The following is a 21,450-nucleotide window of genomic DNA, read 5'->3' as shown; positions in this document are numbered from 1 at the left end:
AAGTTGATGGGCGTTCCTCAAGTTTACCGCCATGGGCGTGGTTTTGACCCAGCGTCCAGTCTAGAACAAAGGCCCCTCGAGAGACTACTTCTATTGGATAGACGCGTCGCGTTTGACGGATTCATTTGCATAAAGATGGGCATCAGCCAGCTTTTTGACGCGCAGCATTTTTCCAAATGAAGCGCCGCCTGCCCGGAATGCTTTGCGGGCGCGTTAGAGTCGCGTGACGTCACCCATAGGAATAAAGCGGAGTGCGGCGCGACTGAAGTGTCGCACGGACAATTGGATCAGTACCGTAAAGCAGAGTGCGGCACGACTGGAGTGTCGCACGGACAAGTGGATCAGTACCGTCATGGGTCAGCCGCGGCTGACCAGCGAGTATAACGCATTGGCTGACACTCTTGCTGCACGTAAATTAACTGTTTTCTTATTAAGCATATAATGGCATGCATCTATTCTTTAGTATAATTTATGTTTTGGGGACTGTTATCCCTGTTAAATCAGTCAAATGTGCCATGATCAGACTGGCAGCTACTGACGCATTGCTCGAGTGCTCGAGGCTCATGAGTCAGCCGCGGCTGATCAGCGAGTATAATGCGTTGCCTGACACTATCGCTGCACGGAAATTAATTGTTTTCTTATTAAGAATAATCTCATGCATCTATTATTAGAATTTATGTTTTGGGGACTGTTATCCCAATTAAGCCGCGGCTGACTCCATGCGTCCAACAAAGCGTCAGTAAGCTGCCAGTCTGATCATGGCACATTTTACTGGTTTAATAGGGATAACAGTTCCCAAAACACCAATCATACAAAATAATAAATGCTTGAGATTATATTCATAATAAGAAAAAAAATTATTTCCTTGCAGCAATTGTCAGGCAACGCGTTATACTCGCTGATCAGCCGCGGCTGACTCATGAGCCTCGAGCGACTCGAGCAAAGCGTCAGTAAGCTGCCAGTCTGATCATGGCACATTTTACTGGTTTAATAGGGATAGCAGTCCCGAAAACATCAATCATACACAAGAATAAAGGCATGACATTATATTCATAATAAGAAAACAATTTATTTCCTTGTAGCGAGAGTGTCAGGCAACGCGTTATAATCGCAGTATCAGCAGCGGCTGACAGGATGAGCGTCCAGCAAGCTCTGTAAGATTCCAGTCTGATCACGGCCATTTGACTGGTTATATTGGGATAACAACAGTCCCCAAAACATCAATCATACTAAAGAACATAATCATATCAACAGATGCATAATAAATGAGCTAGAAAGGGAGGAACAGAAAACAAAAAAAAACTGTCAAAAATCAATGGTTTCTGAAACTTGCCAAAGGCAGACTGCAAGGCAACTAGCCAGCCACTGACAGGTCACGTGACATGCTAGAATCAGACTTGCAGCTGCCAGCCAGCCACTGACAGGTCACGTGACATTCCAGACTCAGAATGGCAGCTGCCAGCCAGCCACTGACAGGTCGTGTGACATGCCAGTGGCGGCTCCTGCCAGCCAGCTGAAGATTGAAGCCCTACTGTAAAAAAATGCACTTTGTGAGGCACACGCGCACACATTCGCACACACACGCCCGTGTCACAGCATCCTTTGTATACAGCAAACGTTGTCTCATCCAAGATACCATACCACATCACTGCAAAAACTTGAAATGTTTCCAGCGATGTGGTATTGCATCTCGGATAAGACAGCAGATATGAAAATCAGGTGTTATTGAAAAAACGGGCCTGACACAGGTTCATTTCACATTTCAATGTCAGTCATAGCATGTTTTCTAAGTGCTCAAATGACGTCAGGTTTCTGAATTGTCTACATAAAGAATTGTTAATGTGTGTGTGACTTCTATTAAAAGATTTTATAAATTTAGCTTCAACGAATGAACTACAAAGCATGAAACGGGTAGCTATGCTGCAAAAAAGTATGACATTATGGATTGTTGTTTGTATTCCACATATCTTAACAGTCGGCTTCAAAGAGATTGTGGAAGTCCTTTCTGCTTTTGGCTCCGATGTGTACTAAAATGTCACGTAAAGTTTAGCGCCTACAAAATTCAACTACGCAAAACCATTTTAGAGGAGAAGCGCAGCAGAATGGAATGCCGATTGAGTTTCTATAAACCGATAAGACTATATTTTCAGGAATCATTTCTATAGTTCTTTGCTTGGAAATGTGTTTCGAAAGTGCTTGTCTCCCAACCCATGATGAAGAGTCATGATACTCCTTTCTGAGCATGAATTGGGCACAGAGCAGTGACTTTGGTTGTGAGCTCTGTGTTGTTGATGAGCGTTCTTTATTGCTTTTTGCAATATTGAAGAAAGGAGTATGTTCTGAGTGGTGTTTGGTATTTAAGTCTCATTTTGGAATTGTTTTGTTTTTGCATCTGTAGGTACTATGCAGCAAACTTTGTTGAAATGCAGAACTGTGTGTTGTCTATGACAGCAGTTGCAAAAAGTGGGTTTTAGAGTAAAGAGTGCTTTGGATACGTGCCCAGTTTGAGGTCAGCCATTGCAAGTTTTCTAAAAATGAAATCAACGTCAAGTTTCTGAAATGCCTAATTTAGCTATTGTTGGTAGGTTTTTGACTTTTTCGTTAGACGTCAGCTCTGTGTCGTTGATGAAGTGGAAGAAAGGGGTATGATCTGAGCGTTGTTTGACATTTGTGCCTTTTGAGAAAGTGGATTGTTTTAGAAGCTTGTCTGGAACGCATTGTGGCAGTCCAATATTGGAAAGAGGAGCCCAGGACCAATGGAGAAGCTCACGGCTAGGAAAAGACATCAATCATGAACATTTCCACCTACTCACACTCCAAACTTGGAACCACCCACAGCTGTAGGCAATGATGGCCTAATGGAGGTCACCATAAATTTGAGAACTCTGCTACACTCAAGGTTAGATGGTTTGAAGGACAGTATCCTTCAGTATGAGGTGCTGAAGCACACGTTGGCCAAGAGAGAAACCAGCTGAAGAGTAAGAAGACAGAGTCAGACTTGCAAAATCTTCTTTAATGATGTTGCCTTTCTTCAGTTCTGTCTTCCCCTTTTAAGGTGGCCTAGCGTTGTAACAGATGTGTGGAACAAAGCCCGGTTTGTTGATACCACAGCCCGGAAGGAACCTAAGTGCCAGTTTAAATTCCTAGGTTCTTGGCTAAATAGAAGATCATTTCTGTTAACCCGGCTCGCGTCTCTCTTGTGGTTGTGTTTTGTGGCAGCTTAAACCTCTCCTCCTCTTGGGGCCTGAGTCAAATTATCCTTTGTATAAAGCAAACGTTGTCTCATCCAAGATACCATACCACATCACTGCAAAAACTTGAAATGTTTCCAGCGATGTGGTATTGCATCTCGGATAAGACAGCAGATATGAAAATCAGGTGTTATTGAAAAAACGGGCCTGACACAGGTTCATTTCACATTTCAATGTCAGTCATAGCATGTTTTCTAAGTGCTCAAATGACGTCAGGTTTCTGAATTGTCTACATAAAGAATTGTTAATGTGTGTGTGACTTCTATTAAAAGATTTTATAAATTTAGCTTCAACGAATGAACTACAAAGCATGAAACGGGTAGCTATGCTGCAAAAAAGTATGACATTATGGATTGTTGTTTTTATTCCACATATCTTAACAGTCGGCTTCAAAGAGATTGTGGAAGTCCTTTCTGCTTTTGGCTCCGATGTGTGCGCTAAAATGTCACGTAAACTTTAGCGCCTACAAAATTCAACTACGCAAAACCATTTTAGAGGAGAAGCGCAGCAGAATGGAATGCCGATTGAGTTTCTATAAACCGATAAGACTATATTTTCAGGAATCATTTCTATAGTGCTTTGCTTGGAAATGTGTTTCGAAATTGCTTGTCTCCCAACCCATGATGAAGAGTCCTGATACTCCTTTCTGAGCATGAATTGGGCACAGAGCAGTGACTTTGGTTGTGAGCTCTGTGTTGTTGATGAGTGTTCTTTATTGCTTTTTGCAATACTGAAGAAAGGAGTATGTTCTGAGTGGTGTTTGGTATTTAAGTCTCATTTTGTAATTATTTGTTTTTGCATCTGTAGGTACTATGCAGCAAACTTTGTTGAAATGCGGAACTGTGTGTTGTCTATGACAGCAGTTGCAAAAAGTGGGTTTTAGAGTAAAGAGTGCTTTGGATACGTGCCCAGTTTGAGGTCAGCCATTGCAAGTTTTCTAAAAATGTAATCAACGTCAAGTTTCTGAAATGCCTAATTTAGCTTTTGTTGGTAGGTTTTTGACTTTTTCGTTGGACGTCAGCTCTGTGTCGTTGATGAAGTTTCTGTGTTGCTGTTGTCGATGTGGAAGAAAGGGGTATGATCTGAGCGTTGTTTGACATTTGTGCCTTTTGAGAAAGTGGATTGTTTTAGAAGCTTTTCTGGAACGCTTTGTGGCAGTCCAATATTGGAAAGAGGAGGCCAGGACCAATGGAGAAGCTCACGGCTAGGAAAAGACATCAATCATGAACATTTCCACCTACTCACACTCCAAACTTGGAACCACCCACAGCTGTAGGCAATGATGGCCTAATGGAGGTCACCATAAAATTGAGAACTCTGCTACACTCAAGGTTAGATGGTTTGAAGGACAGAATCCTTCAGTATGAGGTGCTGAAGCACACGTTGGCCAAGAGAGAAACCAGCTGAAGAGTAAGAAGACAGAGTTAGACTTGCAAAATCTTCTTTAATGATGTTGCCTTTCTTCAGTTCTGTCTTCCCCTTTTAAGGTGGCCTAGCGTTGTAACAGATGTGTGGAACAAAGCCCGGTTTGTTGATACCACAGCCCGGAAGGAACCTAAGTGCCAGTTTAAATTCCTAGGTTCTTGGCTAAATAGAAGATCATTTCTGTTAACCCGGCTCCCGTCTCTCTTGTGGTTGTGTTTTGTGGCAGCTTAAACCTCTCCTCCTCTTGGGGCCCGAGTGACAGCAGATATGAAAATCAGGTGTTATTGAAAAAACGGGCCTGACACGGGTTCATTTCACATTTCGATGTCAGTCATAGCATGTTTTCTAAGTGCTCAAATGACGTCAGGTTTCTGAAATGTCTACATAAAGAATTGTTAATGTGTGTGTGTGACTTCTATTAAAAGATTTTCTAAATTTGGCTTCAACGAATGAATTACAAAGCATGAAACGGGTAGCTATGCTGCAAAAAAATAAGACATTATGGATTGTTGTTTGTAGTCCACATATCTTAACAGTAGGCTTCAAAGAGATGGTGGAAGTCCCTTCTGCTTTTGGCCTCGATGTGTCCGCTAAAATGTCACGTAAACTTTAGAGCCTACAAAATTCAACTACGCAAAACCATTTTAGAGGAGAAGCGCAGCAGAATGGAATGCCGATTGAGTTTCTATAAACTGTTAAGACTATTTTTTCAGGGATAATTTCTATAGTTCTTTGCTTGGAAATGTGTTTCAAAAGTGCTTGTCTCCCAACCCACGATGAAGAGTCATGATGCTCGTTTCTGAGCATGAATTGGGCACAGAGCAGTGACTTTGGTTGTGAGCTCTGTGTCGTTGATGAGTGTTCTGTATTACTTTTTGCAATATTGAAGAAAGGAGTATGTTTTGAGTGGTGTTTGGTATTTAAGTTTCATTTTGGAATTGTTTTGTTTTTGCATCTGTAGGTCCTATGCAGTAAACTTTGTTGAAATGCAGAACTGTCTGTTGTCTAAGACAGCAGTTGTAAATAGTGGGTTTTAGAGTAAAGAGAGCTTTGGATATGTCCCCAATTCGAGGTCAGCCATTGCAAGTTTTCTAAGAATGCAATCAACGTCAAGTTTCTGAAATGCCTAAGTTAGCAATTGTTGGTAGGTTTTTGACTTTTTCGTTGGACGTCAGCTCTGTGTCGTTGATGAAGTTTCTGTGTTGCTGTTGTCGATGTTGAAGAAAGGGGTATGATCTGAGCGTTGTTTGACATTTGTGCCTTTTGAGAAAGTGGATTGTTTTAGAAGATTTTCTGGAACGCTTTGTGGCAGTCAAATATTGGAAAGAGGAGCCCAGGACCAATGGAGAAGCTCTAGGCTAGGAAAAGACATCAATCATGAACATTTCCACCTACTCACACTCCAAACTTGGAACCACCCACAGCTGTAGGCAATGATGGCCTAATGGAGGTCACCATAAAATTGAGAACTCTGCTACACTCAAGGTTAGATGGTTCGAAGGACAGAATTCTTCAGTATGAGGTGCTGAAGCACACGTTGGCCAAGAGAGAAACCAGCTGAAGAGTAAGAAGAGTTAAATGTCTACATAAAGAATTGTTAATGTGTGTGTGACTTCTATCAAAGGTTTTCTAAATTTGGCTTCAACGAATGAACTACAAAGCATGAAACGGGTAGCTATGCTGCAAAAAAGTAAGACATTATGGATTGTTGTTTGTATTTCACATATCTTAACAGTAGGCTTCAAAGAGATTGTGGAAGTCCTTTCTGCTTTTGGCCTCGATATGTCTGCTAAAATGTCACGTAAACTTTAGCACCTACAAAATTCAACTACGCAAAACCATTTTAGAGGAGAAGCGCAGCAGAATGGAATGCCAATTGAGTTTCTATAAACTGTTAAGAGTATATTTTCAGGGATCATTTTCATAGTTCCTTGTTTGGAAATGTGTTCCGAAAGTGCTTGTCTCTCAACCTGTGGAGAAGAGTCATGATGCTCGTTTCTGAGCATGAATTGAGCGCAGAGCAGTGGCTTTGGTTATGAGCTCTGTCGTTGATGAGTGTTCTGCATTGCTTTTTGCAATATTGAAGAAAGGAGTATGTTCTGAGTGGTGTTTGGTATTTAAGTCTCATTTTGGAATTGTTTTGTTTTTGCATCTGTAGGTCCTATGCAGCAAACTTTGTTGAAATGCAGAACTGTGTGTTGTCTAAGACAGCAGTTGCAAAAAGTGGGTTTTAGAGTAAAGAGAGCTTTGGATATGTCCCCAGTTCGAGGTCAGCCATCGCAAGTTTTTTAAGAATGCAATCAACGTCAAGTTTCTGAAATGCCTAAGTTAGCAATTGTTGGTAGGTTTTTGACTTTTTCGTTGGACGTCAGCTCTGTGTCGTTGATGAAGTTTCTGTGTTGCTGTTGGCGATGTTGAAGAAAGGGGTATGATCTGAGCGTTGTTTGACATTTGTGCCTTTTGAGAAAGTGGATTGTTTTAGAAGCTTTTCTGGAACGCTTTGTGGCAGTCCAATATTGGAAAGAGGAGCCCAGGACCAATGGAGAAGCTCACGGCTAGGAAAAGACATCAATCATGAACATTTCCACCTACTCACACTCCAAACTTGGAACCACCCACAGCTGTAGGCAATGATGGCCTAATGGAGGTCACCATAAAATTGAGAACTCTGCTACACTCAAGGTTAGATGGTTTGAAGGACAGAATCCTTCAGTATGAGGTGCTGAAGCACACGTTGGCCAAGAGAGAAACCAGCTGAAGAGTAAGAAGACAGAGTTAGACTTGCAAAATCTTCTTTAATGATGTTGCCTTTCTTCAGTTCTGTCTTCCCCTTTTAAGGTGGCCTAGCGTTGTAACAGATGTGTGGAACAAAGCCCGGTTTGTTGATACCACAGCCCGGAAGGAACCTAAGTGCCAGTTTAAATTCCTAGGTTCTTGGCTAAATAGAAGATCATTTCTGTTAACCCGGCTCGCGTCTCTCTTGTGGTTGTGTTTTGTGGCAGCTTAAACCTCTCCTCCTCTTGGGGCCCGAGTCAAATTATCCTTTGTATAAAGCAAACGTTGTCTCATCCAAGATACCATACCACATCACTGCAAAAACTTGAAATGTTTCCAGCGATGTGGTATTGCATCTCGGATAAGACAGCAGATATGAAAATCAGGTGTTATTGAAAAAACGGGCCTGACACAGGTTCATTTCACATTTCAATGTCAGTCATAGCATGTTTTCTAAGTGCTCAAATGACGTCAGGTTTCTGAATTGTCTACATAAAGAATTGTTAATGTGTGTGTGACTTCTATTAAAAGATTTTCTAAATTTAGCTTCAACGAATGAACTACAAAGCATGAAACGGGTAGCTATGCTGCAAAAAAGTATGACATTATGGATTGTTGTTTGTATTCCACATATCTTAACAGTCGGCTTCAAAGAGATTGTGGAAGTCCTTTCTACTTTTGGCTCCGATGTGTGCGCTAAAATGTCACGTAAACTTTAGCGCCTACAAAATTCAACTACGCAAAACCATTTTAGAGGAGAAGCGCAGCAGAATGGAATGCCGATTGAGTTTCTATAAACCGATAAGACTATATTTTCAGGAATCATTTCTATAGTTCTTTGCTTGGAAATGTGTTTCGAAATTGCTTGTCTCCCAACCCATGATGAAGAGTCCTGATACTCCTTTCTGAGCATGAATTGGGCACAGAGCAGTGACTTTGGTTGTGAGCTCTGTGTTGTTGACGAGTGTTCTTTATTGCTTTTTGCAATACTGAAGAAAGGAGTATGTTCTGAGTGGTGTTTGGTATTTAAGTCTCATTTTGTAATTGTTTTGTTTTTGCATCTGTAGGTACTATGCAGCAAACTTTGTTGAAATGCGGAACTGTGTGTTGTCTATGACAGCAGTTGCAAAAAGTGGGTTTTAGAGTAAAGAGTGCTTTGGATACGTGCCCAGTTTGAGGTCAGCCATTGCAAGTTTTCTAAAAATGTAATCAACGTCAAGTTTCTGAAATGCCTAATTTAGCTTTTGTTGGTAGGTTTTTGACTTTTTCGTTGGACGTCAGCTCTGTGTCGTTGATGAAGTTTCTGTGTTGCTGTTGTCGATGTGGAAGAAAGGGGTATGATCTGAGCGTTGTTTGACATTTGTGCCTTTTGAGAAAGTGGATTGTTTTAGAAGCTTTTCTGGAACGCTTTGTGGCAGTCCAATATTGGAAAGAGGAGCCCAGGACCAATGGAGAAGCTCACGGCTAGGAAAAGACATCAATCATGAACATTTCCACCTACTCACACTCCAAACTTGGAACCACCCACAGCTGTAGGCAATGATGGCCTAATGGAGGTCACCATAAAATTGAGAACTCTGCTACACTCAAGGTTAGATGGTTTGAAGGACAGAATCCTTCAGTATGAGGTGCTGAAGCACACGTTGGCCAAGAGAGAAACCAGCTGAAGAGTAAGAAGACAGAGTTAGACTTGCTAAATCTTCTTTAATGATGTTGCCTTTCTTCAGTTCTGTCTTCCCCTTTTAAGGTGGCCTAGTGTTGTAACAGATGTGTGGAACAAAGCCCGGTTTGTTGATACAACAGCCCGGGAGGAACCTAAGTACCAGTTTAAATTCCTAAGTTCTTGGCTAAATAAAAGATAATTTCTGTTAACCCGGCTCCCGTCTCTCTTGTGGTTGTGTTTTGTGGCAGCTTAAACCTCTCCTCGTCTTGGGGCCCGTGTCACAGCATCCTTTGTATAAAGAAAACATTGTCTCATCCAAGATACAATACCACATCACTGCAAAAACTTGAAATGTTTCCAGCGATGTGGTATTGCATCTCGGATAAGACCGCAGATATGAAAATCAGGTGTTATTGAAAAAACGGGCCTGACACGGGTTCATTTCACATTTCGATGTCAGTCATAGCATGTTTTCTAAGTGCTCAAATGACGTCAGGTTTCTGAAATGTCTACATAAATAATTGTTAATGTTTGTGTTATTGAAATGGACTTTTTCTTTTTCTGCGCATGCGCGTGCGGTCTGTGTTTGTGTTTGGAGCTCCGTTGAATTGATTAATTAATCTCTGATTTTCTTCTTTACCACTCATTTATAAACAAGCACTTTCTATTTTTATATCATGTGAACTTATCCTCGACACTATTCCTTATAAAAAACAATCGGATTGCTTTGATATCGCTACTTAGATCCAACTTTCCGAATCTCGGCTACTAGCCTTTAGCCCGCTAGCATTTCACGCGTGGCCTTGCGCCTATCGACCCTCTCATTTTACACCCGTTTCACTGAAAGGATACGGGTTATATCCATCATTTCAGTCCTAAATTAGTAGTGATATTGGTACTATCACTACTAATTTACTGTTCATCTGTTATAATGGCGAACATATCGGATGTGTGTCTAACGTTACCTCTGAGTGCAGGTGAGGACACATTCGAGCTGTTTTCGGTACGATTGGAGCTGGAGCCGGTGGAGAAGCAGATCCGTGTTCTGCTGGTGAAGCAAGCCGAGCTGCGAGATCGGCGATCAGCGCTTGAAACATCACGCGCCGATGCTCACAAGTCAGTGGTTAGTAACTTTTGGACTCCGACTTCGTCTACTCCGTGCGTTTCTCTGCCCAGGAGGACGCGATCATCTCTGCCTTCACTCACTCCGGCACCGAGGCAACACCATGGACCCTGGGTGATCCCACAGCGGAAGACACGAGCCAGGACCAGACCAAGGACCTCCCCGCCCCTCCCGGTCTTCGAGATCTCCACCCGGAACCGCTTCTCCCCTCTTCGCGAGTCGGAACGTGACGCCGCCGTGATCATTGGCACTTCCATGGTAAGTCATGTCCGTGCTACCTCAGGTAAGCGTAAGGTGCGCACTCACTGCTTTCCTGGTGCTCGTGTTCTTGATGTCGCTGCACAGATTCCCGAGATCCTGAACGGTGACGAGCGCGTCGGTGCTGTGGTGCTACACGCGGGAACGAACGACATCAGGCTGCGGCAGACAGGAGTTTCTGAAGAAGGACTACAGAAGCCTGATCGAGACGGTACGCAGCACATCGCCTGAAGCAACGATCATCGTGTCTGGACCGCTTCCCACGTACCGACTAGGACAAGAAAGGTTCAGTAGATTATTTGCTCTAAATGAATGGTTAATGTCATGGTGTGATGAACAGAAACTGCTCTTTGTAAATAATTGGAATCTGTTCTGGGAGCGACCTAGGCTCTACCGTGCTGATGGCCTGCACCCCAGCAGAATCGGAGCGGCTGTTCTGTCAGACAACATCTCCAAGACGTTACACACCATATGACTAGTAAGTCAAAGTCCAAATCACAGTCTTTGCTGTCCCAACTTAATTGATATAAGTAGTGTTGAACATTATATAGAAACTGTGTCTATTCCTTGCTTAGTGAGGCCAAACAATAAATCTAGTGTAGGATCTAGCAAAAATCTTATTGTAATTAAACCAGAAAATCTAAATATCAGTGAACAAAAACAATTTCTAAAGCTAGGTCTTCTAAACATTAGATCGCTCACACCTAAGGCGGTCATTGTAAATGAAATGGTCACAGATAATAGTTTCGATGTACTTTGCCTTACTGAAACCTGGCTTAAACCAAATGACTATATTACAAGAACAGCCTTTGTCCACCTTAGAAACATTGCTAAGCTACGTAACATGCTATCTGTTTCTGATGCAGAAAAGTTAGTTCATGCATTCATGACCTCGAGACTAGATTACTGTAATGCTTTATTAGCTGGTTGTCCTGCATCCTCAATAAACACGCTACAGTTAGTGCAAAATGCAGCCGCTAGAGTTCTTACTAGATCAAGAAAATATGATCATATAACACCTATTTTATCATCTCTACACTGGTTACCTATTAAGTTACGTATCAATTACAAAGTATTCCTACTGACCCATAAAGCCCTAAATGGTTTAGCTCCTGTGTATTTAACAGACCTTCTATCGCCATACAATCCATCGCGCTCTTTAAGATCACTAAATTCGAGGCTTCTGGTCATTCCTAGGATATCTAAGTCCACTAAAGGAGGGAGGGCGTTCTCACATTTAGCTCCTAAACTCTGGAATAGCCTTCCTGATATTGTTCGAGACTCAGACTCGCTGTCCCAGTTTAAAACTAGATTAAAGACGCATCTCTTTAACCAAGCATTCACTTAATGCTTAACCTTTAATACTACTGCTGAATCAGTTCGAATGCATTAACATTATGAACATCAGCTATGCTAATTATTTCCCATCTGCCTTTCTGCTGTTATCTCGGGACGCTAGTCCCGAGGTAAATAGCGTTCGTCAGCTCCAGTTTGTATCCAGCCTCTCACGGAGACTTCAGATGCCCCAACGCCTGTGAAGAGACGACTCGACGCCTGTGAAGAGACGACTCAAAGCCGGCAATATGTTATGCCATAAATTACTACTTGATTAACTAACTGTATTTTCTATGTACATTTCCGAAATGCACTTTCTGTAAAGCTGCTTTGAGACAATGTGTATTGTGAAAAGCGCTATACAAATAAATTTGAATTGAATTGTGTGACTTCTGTAGCGACTGACCGAATCCTGTTTTCCTTTCACTACTGAACAAATATGAACACATATGTGACCTGATCCAGCAAAATGAGTCACAGTGACCAAGAACTCAAAATTGAGATATTGCTATCTTTGGAAAGATGAGAACATAAGCTTTAAAATGATGTATTGGTCAAAGTCCTATCTTAAATGGTTATGAAGTTACATTCATTTGAATTATGGCGTGGCAGCACCTTTTTCCAACTGAAAACCCGAGATAATCGCATTTAAAGTTTTCCGTCCGTTTTTTGATGACCTCTTCAGTAATCCTTGGCATCCAGAGCTGCATCCAGTCTTTTTACAACATGATTTTACTAAAGGCATTTAGATACTTAAAAAAAAACTATTAAATCAGACTGAAACATCAATTATTTAAAAATATTTATTACATATTATTCAATATTTATCAAATAATTCAATAATAATTTAAGGCGCTTTTTACAGAGATTCAATTCATTTAAATTCAATACAATTCAATTCAGCTGATTTGACAGACTCATGTCCAAAACCACAAAAGACAGAACAGATATATATATTAAAAAGGACAATAAAAACATAAGCAGATCAAATATCACATACAAACATACAGACATTTTAGCTACAGTAGTGTAGCTAAAATACACTAAAATACAGTATTCTGGATGTGTAACAGGAACATTGATGAATACCTCCAAAGATTTTACAAACATACAATATTTTCGCTTTCAAGCCTTTGAGACAGTGCCAAAATGTCAGTGTGTGTGTGTGTGTGTGTGTGTGTGTGTGTGTGTGTGTGTGTGTGTGTGTGTGTGTGTGTGCGTGCGTGTGTGTGTGTGTGTGTGTGTGTGTGTGTGTGTGAGAGAGAGAGAGAGAAAGGGAGACTGAGAGAAAGAGTGACTGAGAGAGAGTCCGTACAGACATACTAAATTTTTGCTTTAATGCCTTTGAGACAGTGGCAAAATGTCAGTGTGTGTGTGTGTGTGTGTGTGTGTGTGGCAGAGAGACGTTGACTATATATACATGTATCTACATAGAGAGAGAGAGAGAGGGAGACTGAGAGAGAGTCAGTACAGACATACTACATTTTTTCGCTTTAAAGCCTTTGAGAGAGTGGCAAAACGTCAGTGAGTGACTGTTCAGTGTGTGTGTGTGTGTGTGTGTGGCAGAGAGACATTGACTATATACATGTATCTACATAGAGAGAGAGAGAGAGAGAGAGGGAGACTGAGAGAGAGTCAGTGAGTTAGTGAGAGAGTGTGTGTGGCATAAACACAGACATCATATTTCTTTCTCAGTGAAACAGCTCACCTCCCGAGCTGGTTTTGGGCATGTAATGTCCTTTGTATTGTCAGTGCAAAACTCACGAATGTGTTGGTAAAGATAGTCCTGACGTTTCAAATCCAAACCAGGAGGCTTGACAGCAGGGGGTCTCTGCATTGGTGGTGCATCCTCTTTGAGCAGACATATTCCACGTTCCTCAGAATTGGCAAATTCCTTGTAGAACACCCAGCCAGGATAGTCTTTGCTCATTCTGAAAATACAGAAGATTGAGAAAAAAAAAGAGTAAATCCTCCATTCTTACAAACACACACACACACACACACACACACACACACACACACACGCACACACTTTAACAATTACCTACATATATCAGCACGTTATTGATGTAATCTACATACCTGTAATGCTGGTGTTTGGTTATACCAGGGAGAGGTCGGAAGAATGGCTTGAGGAATGACTTCCAGTCACGCTGATTCACAACGACTTTCCCATCTTCTCCCCCGGCAAGTTGTGCGATGTTGACTCCAGTCTGTGTGCTACTTCTAACAGCATCTACAATGTCATTCAGACAGGAAACCATCTTCCTGCGATACGTTTGTTTTACCAGCCCGAATGCCCAATCTGGTGCAAACTTTGTATGTCCTGCTATGAGAAAATTTAATGTGATTGTTTCATGCAAACCATGAAGCACTCTCCACAGCAGGTATTGCAGCACAGTGTTGTTCTTGTTTTGTCCTGTACAGTTGTCACAATGCAGCTCCACATCCTTTTCACCCATGCCATAATGCTTGAAAAAGTGGTCAATGAATGACACCACAGCATTCGCTCCTTTTGTGGTGCATACACATTCATCAATAAGGTAATTCACTTGTCTGGGAATGGCCTCACAGTTGATGCCAAACAAGCCACACTTGCGGGGTGTCAAAAAATACATGGGACCAGGCTGAAGAGGGTCAGAGGGATAATGCACCTGCTGTGCATAATCGAAGGAATAATGCATCGTGATGTCTTGGGAGCATGGATCACATGGGCAGAGTTCATGAATGGCATTGTTTTTCACGGTATCCCTAGCTTTCTGGACCATCTCTTGATAGAGTGAACGTTCTAGGGTGACTTTCACAAGGTGATCCTCCTGTTTTCTGCAGCGACTGGATTTCTCTGCCTCAGTCAGGTTAGCGGACTTGTAAATGATGGAGTTGTTCTTTTGGCATTGCCAACACAAGTCAGTCATTGGGTTTGTACGCACAATGTAGGGCACAAGGGTCTTCCACAGGCGTCGAAAGGTCACAAGACTCACCACACGATGTTCTGATAAAACAAAGTAGGGAAAGGCTTGCTTAATTTCTGTATCAATGCACTGTTTTCAACATCTCAGTTTTTTTTAATGCTGTTGTAATCAGTAAAGGTAGATCTACTTATGTTTTTTCAGCATAGGCTTATTTGCAGTGTAGGCTTATTTACATAATTTCAAATGCAACTATTAACATTGCCAAATCCCACTTGGATCCTGATTTAAGATTGAACCCGCTAAGTCCTGGAAACCATCAGACTATGATTAAGAGTAAGTTTACAAGTATACAGGCCTTACAGGATTAATATCACAGCAATAAGCTTCCATCATCAAACATGTTCTGCATGTCTTTTTAAACATCTGATTCTGCATAGCCTACTACATTTACCCCCCTCTTATTGTACCACTACGACATTGGACAACACCTACCTCTTGCCTTAATTGCGCTTTCATAAGCACGGAAAACTGTCGCCTTGGTGTGATGAGATGGCAGCAACTTCACATCGAAACGTTTATACCCTGGAATGCGACCAGGGAGAACCAATGCGTGAAGCTCTGCGAAGTTCACGATGAACGAAACAACACGGCAGATGTCGTCATGTGTGAGCAGTCTCTGATCTCTTCTCTGGCGACCTCCAGACATTTTAACTCGTGGGCTCAAGCCGTGTTCCTTGTAGTGTTTCAGCAGAGCTGTCAGTTTATTCTGGCTGATGCTGAAATTTAACGGGAACATCACGTAAGCTACTGTCAGTAAAATCAAGAACATACTTCTGGTCAGTCGCATAAGTGTAATGGTTGTAAAGCTAGGCCTACTTACCAATGTAGGAACTTGAATGTTTCACGGCAAATTCTTTTTCCATCCAAGTAATATTCCGACCTTTGATGTTGACGCTCTCGCTGGATTTTCTTCGTCGAACACGTGAATTTATCATTCTGGAAGTGACAGCTGATCTTCCCCAGAAGAATTAGGTCTTTCTCGTATTCAGAAAGAGACGCCATGGATAATCGAAGGTCGAAAACGAAGTCCTCCTCGAAAGATTTAAAACACTCTTGCCCATTGTTTAGTTTACAACCTTTGCAAGAAAACACACAAATTTTTGTGATCTCATCTTCTCGGTTTTCATTCACCGTACCCACACACACTGCTTCACAGGTGGACATAGCCCTCTCCACCTCGCCTATGTCAGTGACAGGCTGCTCGCTCGAGAAGTCCTCAATGTTGTCGTCGACGTCGTTGTCATCGCCAGTATGCTGCCGTGCAAAGGCAAAACACCGTAACTTCGTTTTAGGTCGAAAATGAGTTATTGATATTTTTGGCAAATTCAAGACCCCCTTTATCATGTGGATAAGTATCTTGCGTCAATTCTGTTGTTTTTTCTAAAAATGATGGGTTGTCTTAACAGTAACTTCCAAAAAGCAAAGGAGAAACCAAGGCAGAAGACCGTAACACCAGTTACCGCTGTTTGGCTTTGTTTTGGAATGCTCAAATTGAGTTACGGCACTCTGCCTTTGTATCGCCGCGCGTTAATATGAAGTTACTGTGCCGGCCAGGAGTTACGGTATTCTGCCTTTGTTTTACTGTCCATTAAAGTTTGCCGCGTTTATGTTACGGTGTAGCCTGTGTTACTGTCATACTGTCATTGAAGCACTTCTGACACACACAATACCTGAATAAAAGAGTGGGTAAAACAATATTGTTGAGTGGTTGTTTTATTATAGCGTAAGGATGGCCCATTACTCTCGAGGGAAAATGATGGTTGAGATGGCTTTGAAACGCAGACATCATTGTGAAGGTAAGAAATTGTGAAACACAAAATGTGCATTAGACAAACTTAAGATCGCGATTTACTTAATTTAACTAGCTAACAGCAGCCTAGCATAAGGCTAAAGTTAGTCAGTTATGAATAGGCTACCAAACTGCTCCATATAAGCACTGTAAACAAGCAGAGACTAAATAACTTACCAGCAATAAGTAATTTAACCGTATATAATCTCAAATAAATGTTTTTTTTTTCATAATGGTAATTCACTCAGAGCCAGCTAGCCTGTCAGTGACACGTACTGTCACGTTAGACAACAGACTAGTTGCACGACACGAGTGCGAGTCGAATGCAGTTAACGTTAGTGTATGATCACACATAAAACAGTATAGAAACAGATCCATATCCTACCTTTTCTTGTAACATGATAAAATCCATGGCAATGAACGTCATCAGAGATGTTTAATCCACAAGCATTCTGAGCATTATTCCATAGCTGGCGTTCACATCAATCCACAAGTCAGGCGATTAACATTCAATTAGATGTAAAGGCAATTCCTTTTACGTTGCAATAAATAATAATTGGTTGCAAAACTGTATCCACCCGCATGTACGGGCTATAGCTTTTTTGTCTGGTAGTCAGTTACGTCAGAAAAACAATATTCAAATCACTTCACGCATTTGAGATTAATCCACCAGTCAGCGAGCCAAACTTAACCCTTGATTAACCAGTTGCACTAACTTGTAGGCCTATGCCTGATACTTTGTTAAAGTAGACATTGATTAATCAAATAGCCTATTGGTAAAAACAAATGTTTGCTGGACCTACGTGTATTGAATATAAAATATTATTTCCTATTCAAATTTCCCTCCATGCCTTATTATTATTTTATTATTATCATTATTGTTATTATTATTTTTAGTATTATTAAATTTGCTCTATTCCTTTCAGTTCCTTGTGTTGATATTCCTTGTGGTCCGGATGCACCACAAACAAAAAAAATGATCGTTCTGGACAGTGGTAGGCATTTTCATAACATTGACATTAATTAATCAAATATTCTTCAAATATTTCATGTTCATGTTCCATATTTTTCCATGCATGTCTCCATTGTAAAATTGTTCTGTTCATTTCAGTTACTTATGGCGATATTGATTGTGATCCAGCACCCAAATCAAAAACATGGACAGTTCTTGGTAGTTGTTTGGATATTAGTTTCCCAGAGTTTGGTTCTGATGAGCTGTTCTGCAGCACACCTGACACCACGCTTGATGCTCTTATGGAGTTTCCCCTAGTCATGTCTAATTAATTAATAATGCCATCAGGATGCAACCAAATCAGATGATAGCAATAATGGCTAAGAGTAATTGTAAATCATCCAACATTATCAATCAATCAATCGTTTTATTTCTAAAGCACATTTTAAAACAAAAAAAGTTGATCAAAGTGCTTTACAGAACCAACCTTACATAACATATACACAAACAAACCATAAAACACAATACTGGTGTTACTATAAAGATTTTGTTAATGGTGATCAGCAACCAAATATTGATAATGTGTAAGTTACTGCCCTTTGCCTTGGCATGACTTCTCACGTTTTGCAGACAATACAAAGGCAGAGTACAGTAACTTCAAAATTGGGGTCAAAGGTCAAGTTTGAGATAAATAATTTTTTATGTAGATAATTTTCATTACTAAAACATTAAATTGCCAGATTTTCAGATTCCTACCTATAATTCATTTGGCTGGACAACTAAAAAACTTTAAAGTCATTTTTCTCAGTTCCACACTCTAGCGACTTAAGGTCTTTTGCCTTTGTAGGGCAGTATGGGTAGCAGGCTCCAAAGTCGGTTGTGAGTCAAAGTCACTGTCTTCACTCTCTTCATCGCTGTCAGTGTCATCAGATGGCACATCACTACATCCAAAGTAGTCATTCACCAGCTTTATCCAGTCTTTCTGGCCAGCAGCAGAGCGCAAATTGGAGGCGTCAACGGAGTTTAATGCTTTAGCTATTTCACTTTCTTTAGACGACATGACCCTAAACATTAAACACACGGTATGGCACACTACACTATAAAAATGACAAGGTTGAATACAAAGTATTAAGTGAAACGCAAACTTTTTAAGGAGATATTTTGGAGAAAATCTGACAGGATGGTAGGTGGACCAATCGCGTTGCACAAGGCTGTAAACAGGGCTTCCTATTGGCAACTGAGGAGACTCTGAACATTTTGATAGGTTAAGGGACTGACGTTTTCACATAATATTTGGATAACTGAGATCATGACGTTTCAGGGAATACCAAAACATAGGAAAATCCTTGTGCGAAATCCTCGGTTGAGGCGGCTGTTAAAACAGCGTTATTCGAGATATTCTTTGTGAGATTAAGAGTTGCAAGTCAACTTAAACAGCCATTTAAGTGCATTTTCGCAATTACTGTGGTGATGAAACTTTGGGAGATTCATTTTGAAGACCTTTTCTTTCATATAAGGTAAAAAAAAAAAAAATCTATATTTTCAATGTTAATAACTGTAAGCGGCCATATCTCAAAATAGAACGTAGCGACTTCCGACTCATTTCGCCAGAGCGGGTCACATATATGTTTAATTCACAAAACCTTGAATCATGTGAAATGGTGCCCCAATGTCTGCCAGCAGGTCATTGATTAACCATTAATGACGCATTGCGCAATCAAGAAACAGGTCCCCGTTGTTCTCGAAACCCTCACGTGGTGCACACCACGGATGGACAGTATACCTAAGGATACACACACACACACACACCACACATACCCGCACACAAACGTCCTTTGTGTGCAACTTAGGATAGGAATGTCCTTAATGTATATAACACAGTATTGTATCTGACCTTCCTGTATGCATGCATATCTAATTAGTTTTGTCTTATTCTATAGATGTAATTGGAGACTGGTCTGTAACTTCAAATCTTAAGTGTATTTCTAAAGAAAGATTACCTAACAGGATCATCTTCTGTAACTCTCCCTCTTGCTAGGTCATAAAACTTTATGACCCCCAAAAGGAATTCCAAGGGAATCACAGCTCCCACTTGAATTCTGATAAAGAAAGAGGAATAGACTCTGCAATTATATATTTTCTATAAGTATAACCACTTAAGAAATGTATAAACATGAATTTGATCTTTCCTAGGTCATGGTAGCCGGTATTATGGCTTTATAGTCATGTGAGTGAACATTAAATGTGTGTAATTCTGCATATGAATGTAACTTCATGTTTCTTCTACTCTTTCCGGCCATTCTTGGTACCTGTTTGACCGTCTTGTTCTGACTAAACAAGTCATACATAGGATATTACAGTAAAATGTATTGTTCTGTGTGTACAATCTTTCTGGCTAGAAATGACAAAATGTTATACCATCATAAATTATCCTGACAAGACAAAGAAGAACTTTTCCCGCTCGAGATGCTCTAAGATGATTGGTTCACATACGCGAAGCAGGCGTGAACCCCTCCTCTCTATAAGAGACTGACACAGAAGTTTCTCAGAGAGCACTTTCCCTGTGAGAGGTTTCCGGTCCCATGGCTCCTTAGGGAGCTTTACAACGCGTTTCTTTTCTTTTTCTTTCTTTACTAAGTTTTATTTTCATTTTTCGCCTCTCCCTCCCGAGGGAGATGAACTCTGAACTATTTCCTTGGTAACTTCACGTTCGGTGAACCTTTAAAACTTCCCGCAAGTCTGCTCGCCCCGGAAGACACGAGAGAACAAGCCTATAGCGCCGAAGGACAAACACGCATACGACTCTGCGTTCTTCAGCTCACACAAAGAGAACCATACGCAAGTATAGGTTATTGATTTGATTGCAGTGATTTCTTGTTGCCTCTCTAAGGGTTACGTTGTCTGTGATTTTTGCCATGCTGCGATCACCTGACCGTTAGTTTCACTTTCTCATCCTCTATCTCTCTCTCTCTATATATATATATATCTCTCTCTCTCTCTCTCTCGTTTTCTCTCCCTCTCTCATCGTATTGTAAATTCGTGTTTGTAATGTCTTCCGTTCTGTCTGCCCTGGTTGTATATACATATATATTATGTGTGAATTGTAGTTCAATGTATTATTATTCCAATTATTAAAACCATTATATTCTTGATTGCTTTCTGTCTAAAATGCTCATTTTTACAAAGTCAATGAAATGTTCGACCCTTTAGCTACAAAAGCTTTATTATTTACTACGTTGAGTAGGCTAGTTTAATTTTATAAACACAGGAAATTTAATGTTCACGGCCAGAAAATTAATATTTCTTGGAGTTTATAAGAAGTGATAACTTTTATTGGGAAGTTGATGAGTGAATCTTACGGCCGTTTGCTGGACAAACAGATTGTTCGATAACTAAATTAATTCCATTTAAGGTTATCTCATATAATCGATCTGTAATACGACTATTGATATATTAATGACGAACCATAACCCATTATGGTGATCATTCATATATACAATCGATCTATTTTCAGCTTCGATAATTTAACTGTAATGTGCAATATATTAATCATTCATGATTAATTATTAAATTCCCTATATATAATTTGAGCTAATTTAATGTAAGACTCATTGTCGCTACCCTTCTATTAAAAGATTTTCTAAATTTAGCTTCAACGAATGAACTACAAAGCATGAAACGGATAGCTATGCTGCAAAAAAGTATGACATTATGGATTGTTGTTTGTATTCCACATATCTTAACAGTCGGCTTCAAAGAGATTGTGGAAGTCCTTTCTGCTTTTGGCTCCGATGTGTGCGCTAAAATGTCACGTAAACTTTAGCGCCTACAAAATTCAACTACGCAAAACCATTTTAGAGGAGAAGCGCAGCAGAATGGAATGCCGATTGAGTTTTTATAAACCGAT

At 40.6% G+C, this 21,450-nt stretch overlaps 5 non-coding genes across 5 annotated transcripts; all 5 read left to right on the top strand.

The window, feature by feature from the left end:
- Positions 1 to 2,134: 2,134 nt before the first annotated feature.
- Positions 2,135 to 2,348, top strand: LOC143729887 (small nucleolar RNA U3). The gene has a single exon (XR_013200141.1). It is a non-coding gene; the product is annotated as a small nucleolar RNA U3 (small nucleolar RNA).
- Positions 2,349 to 3,795: 1,447 nt separating this feature from the next.
- Positions 3,796 to 4,009, top strand: LOC143729877 (small nucleolar RNA U3). The gene has a single exon (XR_013200132.1). It is a non-coding gene; the product is annotated as a small nucleolar RNA U3 (small nucleolar RNA).
- Positions 4,010 to 5,373: 1,364 nt separating this feature from the next.
- LOC143729975 (small nucleolar RNA U3) lies at positions 5,374 to 5,587 on the top strand. Its single transcript, XR_013200220.1, has one exon. It is a non-coding gene; the product is annotated as a small nucleolar RNA U3 (small nucleolar RNA).
- A 985-nt stretch (positions 5,588 to 6,572) lies between these two features.
- Positions 6,573 to 6,784, top strand: LOC143730027 (small nucleolar RNA U3). The gene has a single exon (XR_013200265.1). It is a non-coding gene; the product is annotated as a small nucleolar RNA U3 (small nucleolar RNA).
- Positions 6,785 to 8,254: 1,470 nt separating this feature from the next.
- On the top strand, positions 8,255 to 8,468 carry LOC143729919 (small nucleolar RNA U3). Its single transcript, XR_013200170.1, has one exon. It is a non-coding gene; the product is annotated as a small nucleolar RNA U3 (small nucleolar RNA).
- The last annotated feature ends 12,982 nt before the right edge of the window (positions 8,469 to 21,450 follow it).

Source organism: Siphateles boraxobius, unplaced genomic scaffold (genome assembly GCF_051911475.1).
Source record: "Siphateles boraxobius isolate OS27281-9 unplaced genomic scaffold, OSU_SipBor_1 8, whole genome shotgun sequence".
Classification (NCBI taxonomy): Eukaryota; Metazoa; Chordata; class Actinopteri; order Cypriniformes; family Leuciscidae; genus Siphateles; species Siphateles boraxobius.
The sequence above is the reverse complement of the archived record's forward strand: the minus strand, read 5'-3'. Positions and strand labels throughout refer to the sequence as shown.